Source organism: Stomoxys calcitrans, chromosome 2, assembly GCF_963082655.1.
Source record: "Stomoxys calcitrans chromosome 2, idStoCalc2.1, whole genome shotgun sequence".
Lineage (NCBI taxonomy): Eukaryota > Metazoa > Arthropoda > Insecta > Diptera > Muscidae > Stomoxys > Stomoxys calcitrans.
The window spans coordinates 233,995,702-234,003,917 of NC_081553.1; positions in this window are offsets into that span (position 1 = coordinate 233,995,702).

Here is an 8,216-nt window from a genome sequence, read left to right on the forward strand (position 1 = left end):
TATTGTTCTCCTTATTTTCTGTTTATTCCAAGAGTGCGATGTGAATGTACAGTCAGCGGTTGTTGAATTATGAATCATAAGAAAATTCTGTTAAAATGCGATGATGGATTCTATTCATACCAGCGATTCTTGATTCGGAGAGATAGGAAATCAGTTGAAATCCTTCTGGAGAGTTTTAATGGTTTTCTAAATATTATAAATTAGGCATTTCCTAAAGTACTTTTTAGCCTATGGGACTGTGGAAAGACGCTTTTTGTGTTTTTTCTGGTCGATGGTGGATTTGCCAGAAGCAAGGCTAAATTTTTGGTGCCCCATTTGGCCTTGACTTTTAATCTCTCACACGGCTGCATGAAGTTTAGCCCAAAGAAATTGTACCTCAAAACCAAAACGAAAATATGTCCGAAACAGGAATGTGAAGAACAGCAACAAAACTTTTGGCGTCGATTCTCGTCTTGTCTTTTTTAACCAAATCCAAATTTGTCGATTTAAATTGGGAAGTTAATGATATTGGATTATATTCATGTTACCATGGGGCTTTATCTCACTGCTTGGACCAAAAAAGAGACTTGTGCAAAATTTCATGACAATCGGACAAATGCTACCTGTATCTTGCCAACAAGAATATATGGACAGACAGACAGACATAGTTAATTCAAATCAGAAAGTGATTCCAAGCCGATACGTATGATAATCAATGGGTCTAGCTCTTATCCCTCTTAGTTTTGCAAACAAGTGCTTACTTACTTACTTATTGGCATTGGTCAAGTCTCCGTGACAAGTTTGACATAAACTGAAGGCATGGCGTACTACGGAACCGACGATGAAACCATCAACGCCTTCCTCAAGATACGAAAAACTAGGTTAGATAAATGATCCTAATATTGAAACATCAGGCAGTGCAGTGGCAGGAAATCCAATGCAGTCTTAAGAACAGGGAGCAGGGAATGAGACCATCACCCACTTCCAAGATGCCCATTTACTGGAGGACCAATGATAGTAAGTTTAATAAAGTTAGTCATGAGAGAAATAAGTCAATATTGAGAAAAAAAAAACAAGCAAAAGCTTGCTTAGTTCAGCCGGGCCGAATTTTGGAACATACCACCATGGATTCTGCTAAAATATGGGAGCTATATCTGGTTATAGAACGATTCAAACCGTACTTGGCATAATTGTTGGAAGTCATAACAGAACACTATTTGTAAAATTTCAGCCAAATTGGATGAAAATTGAAGCTCAAAAAGTCAATTCGGGAGATAGGTTTATATGAGAGCTATATCCAAATCTGGACCAATATGCCCCATTTGCAATTCCCAACAACCTACATCAATACTAAGTATCTCTTTCAAGCAGCTAGTTAAGAGAGCCATTCGCCGTATCCGTGGTCCTGAGCCGAAGAGCAGTTATCCCAATTTACTGTGGACGAACTAACGATTGTCATCCGCGGCTCCAAACCATCCAAGGCGTTGGAACCCGACGGAATCTCTACACTGATGCTGAAGAATCTGAATTTATCTGGACTTGAGTACCTTAGTACTGTCCTCAACCTGTCTTTGAAAACACTTATAGTTCCCGATGTGTAGAAAATGGGCGGAGTGATCCCGCTACTGAAGCCTGGAAAGGACAGGAGTTTGGGGAAGTCGTTTGGGACCGATCTCCTTTCTCTCGCCAGTAGCAAAGACACTTCCGCGCCTCGTAGGAGAATTTCAATTCGCTGAGCATCTACCTGGATTCCGAAGACGACATAGCACAACAACTGCTTTGCATGCCATCACCGCACACATTTGCCGTGGCTTTAATCAGCCCTGGCCATGTGATAGAGCGGTCCTCGTGCCATTGGACCTATCGAAGGCATTCGACACGGTCAGCCATGCCAAACTATTTAAGGACATCGCCAACACGTCCCTTCATCCAGGCCTGAAACGCTGGGTCGCGAATTATCTGTGTGATTGCAAGTCATTTGTGGAATTTGGGGATAGGAAGTCGAAGCACCGTAGAGTGAAACGGGGAGTTCCCCAAGGCGGGGTGATATCTACGGCACTGTTTAACCTCTACCTATCCTCCATTCCACCACACAAAGAACCTACCAGTGCAAAGACATAACTACATGCTGTCTAAGCAATACCTTTAGGGCTGTTATCGCGTAGACCATACAAATTACATCTTGTGGATAGGTATCCACCGCCCAAAAGCCTTAAGGTAGATCTACATGATCTAGAGCGTGAGGTTCAGCGCTGCAATAGAGAACCTCTAAATCAAGCGACATATCATGCGGGTCTAGACAACATTCATGCAGACACGGTAGCAGATGCGGTAAATTACTACCCGGTGAATGCCATCCTTGGAGAACGACCGTTCCGACAGATGCAGCCGCCTCCATTCCTACAGAGCAAGGATGGATGGAGACGTGCAAAATGTCATGTCATGTCACCTGTTTAACTGCAAAGCCCAACCCACTCGACTCTGATCCCTCTGGATCTGGACACTCAACAGAATCAAGCAGACGAAAGATAGAACACAACAACAACCAATTATTCTTTGCTAACACTGGTACTCGGCCGAAGACCTGCGTTATTTGTCATGAAGATTTGACAATTTTACCCACCAATTTGGGTATGAAATGTATTTAGTTTACAACAAAAATAAAAACAATTTGGGGTACATTTTCTCAAATTAAAATAAGAGCTGAACATATTTTTCTGCCTATTAAAAAAAATTGAAAAATATTTTCAAAAATTTCGCGATATTTGAAAACGTCTTGGAATGTTATGTTTTTATACCCACCACCGAAGAATGGGGGTATCTTCATTTTGTCATTCCGTTTCCAACACATCGAAATATCCATTTCCGACCATATAAAGTATATATATTCTTGATCAGCGCAAAAATCTTAAACAATCTAGCCATGTCCGTTCGTCTGTCCGTCCGTCTGCCTGTTGAAATCACGCTACAGTCTTTGAAAATAGAGCTATTGAGCTAAAACTTTGCACAGAATATTTTTTTGTCCATAAGCAGGTTAAGTTCGAAGATGGGCTATATCGGATTATATCTTGATATAGCCTCCATATAGATCGATCCGCCGATTTAGGGTCTTAGGTCAATAAAAGACACATTTATTATCCGATTTTGCTGATATTTGGGACAGTGAGTTGTGTAAGCCCTTCGACATCCTTCTTTAATTTAGCTTAGATCGGTTCAGATTTGGATATAGCTGCCATATAGACCGATCCGCCGATTTAGGGTCTTATTTTGAAAGACTGCAGCGTGATTTTAACAGACAAACGGGTGGACGGACGGACGGACGGACATGTCTAGATCGTCCTAGATTTTTATGCTGATGAAGAATATATATATTTACTTTATAGGGTCGGAAATGGATATTTCGATGTGTTGCAAACGGAATGACAAAAATATGAATATACCCCCATCCTTCGGTAGTGGATATAAAAATGTTGATTAAATTCTGTGCCTCAAGCAAATGTAACACAAATTATTTGTTTCAATGCCGAAATTATCTTCCATCTCATTTTATACCGTTGTAATATAGGATCCTTAGACTTTGCATTAAATGTTTGTGTGTCCTTTTTTAATGCACAAATTCATGTATGTGAGTTTGTTGATTTTTGTGGCCCCAAAGTTATCCTTACGTTTACAGTGCTCTAGATTTAGTTTTCATTTGTTGTTTAGTGAAATCCTTGTTGGGTATTTCATGTTCTTGTCCTTTTTGGCAGCGCTGCCAAAAACGAGTACGGCAGAAACATCGTGCCTACGATTAGCTTGCTTGTGTGTTCATAATCCTCATACACACGGACAAACACACAGTGTGATATGAGGAAGCTTTGTTGTGGTTGTTGCTATATGTTTTCATCACTTTGGGGGCCTTTACGCATCTTTAACATTGTTTCTTTGCTTTTATCGTCACCTTTATTACGCTGTTTTGTTTATATGCTGCTACGCTGCTTGATTATTGGTGTGCGAAAATATTCTCTCTCTGGAGAAGAGAGCACTTTGAAGCTTTGTGCTTTTTGAAGCCTTACGGCATGTATATTTAAAGCGGTAAAAAAACACATTTGTTCTATCCAGTACAAGTCAGATATACTGACTAGACTTCTAGTGCAAAGTTGTAATGCACAGTTATCGATGTCATACGACTACACTTTGGAATTACCGGGGGCTATCGGAAACACTTCATCTGACATATCCAAGGAGACATTTTAGTGTTATTGCGCGCTATTAAGAAATAACTTATTTTTTAAATATTGTTATATCTGGTTCTGTTTTATTTAAGGCCTATCCAATGAAGATTAGAAACACTGGCAGGATATTCAGTGTATCGATAACATGCGATAACAGATATGATGCCTGCATAAGCGTGCTAAGTTCGACCGGGCCGAATCTTATATACCCTCCACCATCTTTGCGCGGTATCTCCTTATAGGCATACAAAGAATAATGGATAACAATTGTTATGCTATTGGAGATTTATAAAGTTATAGTCCGATACGGACCATAAACGAATTAAATGTTGAAGGCCATAGTAAGTCCTTGTGTAATATTTCAGCCCAGTTGGATAAGAAATGCGCCTTGTAGGGGCCCAAGAAGCAAAATCGGGGGATCGATTTATATGGGAGCCGTATCAAGCTATAGATCGATTCAGACCATATTGGACACGTATATTGAAGGTCATGGAAGAAGCCGTGGTACGAAATTTCTGCCAAGTCGGATGAGAATTGCGCCCTCCAGAGGCTCAAGAAGTAAAGATCCCAGATGAGTATATATGACAGCTATATCAAGTTATGTACCGATTTGCGCCATATTAAGCACAATTGTTGGAAGGCATTACAAAACACCTCGTACAAAATTTCAGCCAAATCGGATAAGAATTGCGCCCTCTAGCAGCTCAAGAAGTCAAGATCCAAGATCGGTTTATATGGCAGCTACACCAGGCTGTAGACCGATTTCAACCATACTACGCACAGTTGATGGAGGTGGTACCAAAACATCACGGGCAAAATTTCAGTCAAATCGGACGATAATAACGCCCTCTAGAGGCTCAAGAAGTCAAGACCCAAGATCGGTTTATATGGCACCTATATCAGGATATGTACCGATTTCAACCATACTTAGCACAGTTGTTGGAAGTGATACCAAAACACCACGTGCAAAATTACAGATCAATCGGGCAAGAATTCCGCCCTCTAAATGCTCAAGAAGTCTAGACCCCAGATCGGTTTATGTGGCAGCTATATTAGGATATCAACCGATTTGAACATTATTTGGCACAGTTGTTGGAAGTGATATCAAAACACCACGAGCAAAGTTTCAGTCAAATCGGATAATAATTGCGCCCTCTAGAGGCTGAAGAAGTCAAGACCCAAGATAGGTTTATATAGCAGCTATATCAAAACATGGACCAATTTGGCCCATTTACAATCCCAACCGACCTACAGCAATAAAAAGTAGTTGTGGACCGATTTCGCCCATTTAAACGTTGACGTCCTTTCAACAAACGAACACACTAACGGACGGATATGGCTGTTTCGACTTAAGATATCATGACACTCGAGAATGTTACAAACGAAATGTCAAATTCCAATTTGCCCATGAACATTGAATTAAAAAACAGGAGCAAACTTCTCGTATGTATACCAATGAGTGCTGTCCGATTCAAGTTTAAGCTCAATGATAAGGGGCCTCCTTTTTAGGGGAGAAGTTATTACATGGCATACGTACGGCACAAATGTCGCCAGCATTAGGATAAGGTAACCACCGATGAAAATTTGTTCTCATGCTCTCGCCGGCGTTTACCGTCAAAGGCGGTTAGCAACCTTTGAGCTACGGTGGCCTCCAATTTTCAATTGTAGTTCTGGTCAATGGCAAATTAAGCATCAACACGCAGTGTAATAAAATGAACTTTCTCGATTTTGATTTTTCCGCCACGCTTTTGAATCTCACAGCTGTTCTTGGTGACATTTTTTTGTTGACACATATTATTTTCAAACAAGATTCACTAATAGAAGGACGCAAACATAAAATGGATAGGCCCTATGAACATCATTAAAGATGTCAAATATGCCGAGTGAAAATGTCATCAAATGGGAGAAACCGTAAATAAAGAATGAATGTAAAAAGAGAACAAGATGACATTCTCAATGACAAGTACTGCCAGAAATTAAAAAAAATAATAGGTCGGCTGATCGTTTGGCTTAACCTTATTCAGTGAATTCTGATTTTCAAAGATAATTTCAATGTTTTGTGTTCATTAAGTTTGTTTAGTATGAATTAAACCGGCAATTCCTTTTGTAGCGTTTGACAGATCTGCTCCGTCAGCCATACGTAATGCATCAAACAACTGCAACTAATTAATTACCATCAAAGCCTTACACCATGTTTACACTTGGAGCAAATCTAAATTTGAGACGAGATTTCAAAAATGTCGTGTTTTGCAACGAGGTTTCCCAAGACGGATTTAGCAAGGTGGACTCACGCGAAAAGCTGTTAAAAGCCGGCCAGGTTTGACGGTATTAAGATGTCAGATTTCGATTGCATTCTTTTTGTTGTCATCTTATTTCTCGCATATTCTCTGCTCATGTACGCACACGTATGAATACACGCACACAAATATCTTTGTGTGTGTTGGCAAACCGTCGATCAGCTTGATGGCAAAATTGGGGATTTCACCATATGATTTGTGATTTTGTACAAATGAGACCACCTTTAATTGTTTCGCCATGGAGGTTACCCATTCATTTTCAATGTGAGCAAATCTACTTAGGTAAAGTTTCTTTACGTTAGGTTGAAAAGAGGGTGCAGATATTAATCCGCCCCATGCCACTATGGACATACACCTAAGTCAGTAACCAGCTTGTTGTGCGCTCTAAAAACTAACAAGTACCAAACTGCCCTCCGAGTGGACTCACCTTTGGTGGGCGACCCATTCAACCAAACCTAACCTTACCTCGAAAAAGATAATTTTATGTTAGGAACTCCGTGCTACTGAAAAAATCCTTAATTGTTTTTCATACCACTCCCCTAAGTTGGTTCATGTCTGGTATCGTGCCCCACCTAAGTACCTTTGTAGTGGCAAAGACATAGGAAATGCTCCAACGTCTCATCATCTTCCCTACATGCCATTACTTGCCGCACAGATTATGCATAAGTGAGCTCGTAGTCTTATGTGTCACCAAAAGCTATACTAACGCCCTTCTTACTTCCTTTCAGTAGTAGCCTAGTCCTCTGACGATCCGGATTACCTCATAGGATTTTCGCCGTCCTACCAACGTTTCTCTGTTCCACAGTGAAGTTTATCGCCCACGCCCAAAATCGGACTGAGTCGACCCGATAGGCTTCGGTTTAAACAGGTTTATCGACGGCAGTTCTCTGGCCATCAAATCATCTGCCCTTTCATTCCCCCTTACTCCGTAATGGCCCGGCACCTAAACGATGCAGATTGTGCCATACTCAGAGAAGGCGTTAATCTCCTTCTTATACTGCAAGACTGTTCGTGACCTTACCCTCCTGGTTGTTATTGCCCTTATGGCCATTTTACTGTCCGTAAAGATGTTCGCACTCGAGGTCCTCGCGTTGGTACCACACCAAAACCCACTACAATTTAAAAAAAAAATGCAAATTTTGCCCATGAACATTCCACTAAGGAACAAGGGTAAACTTCTCAGTGCAGTCCGATTCAAGTTTAAGCTCAATGATAAGGGGCCTCCTTTTTATAGCCGAGTCCGAACGGCGTGCCGCAGTGCGACACCTCTTTGGAGAGAAGTTTGACATGGCATAGTACCTCACAAATGTTGCCAGCATTAGGAGAAGAAAACCACCGCTGAAAATTTTTTCTGATGGACTCGCCAGGATTCGTACCCAGGCGTTCAGCGTTATAGGCTGACATGCTAACCTAATGCGCTCATATCAATATCAACATATTTATATAAGGGCTCACTGCAGCAAAATTACGCTTTGAATACCCAATTTTAAGCCAATGGCTAAAAAAGACTATGCTAATTATGACTAACGACCTCTTCTGAGCACTACAAGTAACTTAAATATATAACTGAAAGATTTTTCTACTAGCGACATCTGGCATGAAAAAATCGCAATGGAAATCCACACTTTGTTAGCATTAGTTTAATACAGATGGAGACTTTAATTATTGCCATGTATCACCATCTGGCAACTACGTTTTCTATCATTGACACTTAAAAAACAAAAAC